Below are 4,313 nucleotides of genomic sequence, written 5' to 3' on the forward strand. Positions count from 1 at the left end.
CCCATGTTCTATGATTGGAATAAAAACCCAAGCATTAGTGTTGGCAATATGATGGAAGGAAGCAATCCTTATTCAGCAGCAGAAAAGAAAAAAACAATCTCCATTCCTTCCAATAGTTTGTCCAAACCTTTCTTAATTTCATTCAAACAATCCACTTATACACTTTAATTAGGTTGCCCAGCTGATGACTTGTTTCTAGGTTTACAGAAGGATGGGGACATGCACGGTCAATTAGGACAGATCAACTCGACTATGGTGTGAAAAAGAACCCTTTAAAAGCTCCGTCTACACAGGACTCGATTGCTAATTTTCCTACTGGGGAAATTGGACGAATCATGCCAGGTGTGCTAGACAACGTGCAGGATCGAAAATATTAAAACACCTAAATCGAAATGCATTGCTGATAACAGTTAATGCTAGTCATAATAGGTGATCTGAGGATGTAGACTTCGACATTTACTGTCATGCTAGAACCGATGTATTGCCAACTTGCATTGTCCCAAAAAGTAGGTCTGGGTCACCCAGCCTTATCCGAGATGAGCGTCTCCATTGTCTTAATCATTAAGTTTACCTTCGCGTTAGCACAGTGGTTACGAACTTCTGTCTTTCCACAGAGACCGGAAAAGAACTAGGTCCGACTCCCGTCAAGATAGGGGGGGGGGGGGGTATTTTTAATGGGCTATTGCCACGAGGCATCCAGAAGCACCTATTCTACTTTCAAACTCTGAAATATAATGGCATCTTCCCTTCACGATTCGTAATTAATATTCAACAAATACTGAAGGTGTTATTAAAAATCATTTTCAGCTCTCATAATTAAAGTTATTAATGTTCTGAAATTTAGTGTGGCCTTGCCTTCGATATGTTCTTTTCAACTTAAGAAGAACAACGCAGAACAAAAAAGTGGCTTCAATATGGCTGTTGACATTTAATGCAAATACAAGAGGAATAAACAAAGTTATTTGTCAAGTCCAAAAAGGAAACTTTTCATAAAAATAACAGAATAAAAGGCCTCGCGATTGCAAAGATCATTCAGGCCTGCTCAGCCATTTTTCGACTGTTGGATTGCAGCGATTATTGCTAGAGGCAGAAATAAGTGATTCGGATATTATCCATGCTCTGCTTTTCAGCTGTTTACAGCCAAGATTATCTTGTCTTAAAGACATCTTAAAATTCAAACCTTATATTTGTAAGAAACTTGGATATCTGCTATCATCTAAAAACAAAATTTAAAATATAAACAGACGCAGTCCAAAGTTCCTATTGGGTAGGGCATGCGTTGAATCTGAAGTTGTTTTTATGAAGATGATTTATTAAGTTAAAATGGATTCAACTATGGAGTCATACTCAGTTAAAATTGCGAACATACTCATTTGCATAAATTAGTAATCTAGAAAATTGTAGTGAAATAAAATTCACTGGTTTTCCGTATTAAAAAAAATAATAATTTCATTTATCAATCCTCAACCTGAAAAACCTTGTACGCACCGGTTTAATTGTTTTATTTAATTTGTATTTATTTACAATATTTGTTGTAAACAATTACAAACACTTTTCGACCCCCTTGGAGGTCGCAAAGTGTTTTCTGGGGCTTCGCCGCGGTTATTTTTAGTTGTAATTATTTTTATAGGAAATTTCACGACGAAGGTTTTCAACACTTACTGATTTCAATATGGCTACACTGCAATATTCTACTAGTGGTTGTACCACTGATTTTTGATAAATGAAAGGAAGTGACTTAAGGTCCACCCTTGTTCGTACATATTAAATATTTGATATTATTTTAATTATTTGCTATGGCGAGCCTTTAATATTTTTTTCAAATTCCTCGATTCACTCCCTAAAAATAAAACATACAATTCAAGTGTTATTATTAGAATAAAATTCTATGTTACAACACTTAGAGAACATACTGCAAAGAATTTGGAGTTCTTTCGACACAATGAAACTGGTCTCAGACGTCAGAGACTTGATCCTACAGGAAGTTTTCAGCAACAGTGCAAGAATCATATGAAGTCGCATTGGAAATTGCCAAACAAACAAACAAAAAAAAAAAAAAAAACTTACGATTGGAGAAACGGTCATCAAAACCTGCATGTTGAAGATGGTGAAGTTAATTATTGGGGAAGTCAGAGAGATAAAGATGCGACAAATATCTCTGTCCAATAACACTAATCAAAGGCGCATTTCAGATATGTTCGCAGACGTGAAAGAGCAGGTTTTGATTGAAATCAAAGTTTCTCCATTGTTTTCTTTTCAAGTTGATGAATCAATGGATGTAAGTTGCTTGTCTTCGTGAAATATATTCATTCAGATGACATCAAAAAGTTCATGTTTTGTAGCACACTTGAAACTACTACAAAAGGTGAAGATATTATGGAGAAGATAAACACCTTTTTTGAAACTGGAGGACTACAGTGGAAAAACGTCTGTGGAGTTTGTACAGATGGAGCACCTGTTATGCTAGGGTCAAAGTCTGGCTTTCGGACAAAAGTGAAAGAACTTACTCCACAAGCAAAGGGCGTTCACTGCATGATTCACCGATATGCTATTGTCAGTAGGACTCCTCCAGTTCCTCTGCAAGGGGTACTTGATTTTCTGATCAAAATTGTGAATTACATCAAATCTGCAGCCCTCAATACCCGTCTATTTAAAGAACTCCGTAAAGACATGAATTCTAATCATAAGGTTCTTTTTTTTACACTGCTGTACGCTGGTTGTCGAAAGGAAATGTTATCAATCGTGTCTTTGAGTTGAAAGATGAAATCAAGTTGTTCCTGGAAGTGCAAGTTGTTCCTGGCTTACTTTAATGATGAAGCTTGGAAGAAAAGAGTGGCTTACTTAGCAGACATTTTAGACCAGCTAAATAAGTTGAACCTGAAACTTCAGGGAAAGGAAACACACATTATCCAATTTCAAGACAATCTTCAGGCATTTGTATCCAAGCTGCGAAACTGGAGTTGGAGAGTAAATCTTGGAAACATTGCCATGTTTGAAAAAAACTCTGCAGTGTGGTAGCGGAATCTGAAGGTGAACTGGATGAGAATCTGAAGGAGGAGAACACTGGACACCTTGAATCCCTTGAAAAGGAATTTCAGCGGTACTTCCTTGAGCTTACAGAAGAAGTTGCACTGGTATGAAACCCATTCCCTGCTTCCCGAAATGTAGCTAGCATTCGCGATGCAGTACAGGATGAATTCTTGGATCTGCGGAACGATTCCTCGGCGCGTAATTTGTTTTATGAAAAATTGCTGACTCAGTTCTGGTGTGCTATGTATCAGTCATATCCAAATGTCACCATGCTTGCCTTTCGAGTTTTACTTCCATTCGCCTCTACATATCTCTGCGATAGCGATAGTCGATTTTCAACACTTCTTCATATCAAAACAAAGGCAAGGAACAGACTGAATGTTGAAGATGACATGAGGTTTGCTTTAACACGCAGGTGCGAATTTAAGCTGGTTGCCCAAATGCAAGTACAACCATCGCATTATATATTAGGTTAGAATTATATTCTGAAAAATCTATTTTTAACGTGTTTTCTTTACACTATTAAAAAATGTCTTTTTATGCAAATGTGCCGGGAGTCGCAGGTTACTTGGCTATTATAAAAGGGGGGTCGCGACTCGAAAAAGGTTGGGAAACACTGGACTAGAATAATAATATAGGTTACCACATTACCACATTCTCATATATTTTTGCAGTAGAACGTTTTTTTTTTTTTTTTTTAATATACGTCCAACAATATACAACCCTCAACCCTTCTGGTGTTTGGCAACAGCCTGTTGAGCCTTCAGAAGTCTTACCACAATCTTCCGTTCTTCTATAAGAAATTCCCTAATAATTCTTCTTCGAACACACTTTCCACAACGAGAACCTCCATAATTTCTTGTAACAGTTTTAAGTCTCTTTGAGAGAGATAACAACTATCGGGGTCATGCAGGAGTAATACCTCTTAATTTCAACTTTCAATCACTACATTTTAAAACGCTTCCAGGCTTTTTAAGATACATATAAACCAAACGTCCTCCATGAGTTTTGGAAATTTTCTGACAAACAGATCTCGTATTGCAAGAAAGACGCCGCCTGTAAGTTAACCAGTGAACCATCTTGCCTTACAGTTCACATAAAGTAGAATGTAAAAATGCTAGATGAGAAGAACACGAATCAAATCTCAAACTCTAAACTGCAAATCTAGAAACTCATGTCCTCGCTTCTTTTTTTTTTTATTCTTCTTCTTTATCCCTCCACCACGATTTGTCAAACCTGAAAAAAAAAAAAAAAAAAAAAAAAAAAAAGAACTCTTATTTCAA

The 4,313-nt window shown here is 36.7% G+C and overlaps 1 pseudogene; it reads right to left on the minus strand.

The window, feature by feature from the left end:
- Positions 1-3,755: 3,755 nt before the first annotated feature.
- On the minus strand, positions 3,756-4,109 carry LOC150082855 (large ribosomal subunit protein eL34 pseudogene; annotated as a pseudogene).
- Positions 4,110-4,313: the final 204 nt, after the last annotated feature.

The sequence above is a fragment of the Mastigoproctus giganteus genome, chromosome 7, assembly GCF_048544385.1.
Source record: "Mastigoproctus giganteus isolate SK-2022 chromosome 7, ASM4854438v1, whole genome shotgun sequence".
NCBI classification, from domain to species: Eukaryota; Metazoa; Arthropoda; class Arachnida; order Uropygi; family Thelyphonidae; genus Mastigoproctus; species Mastigoproctus giganteus.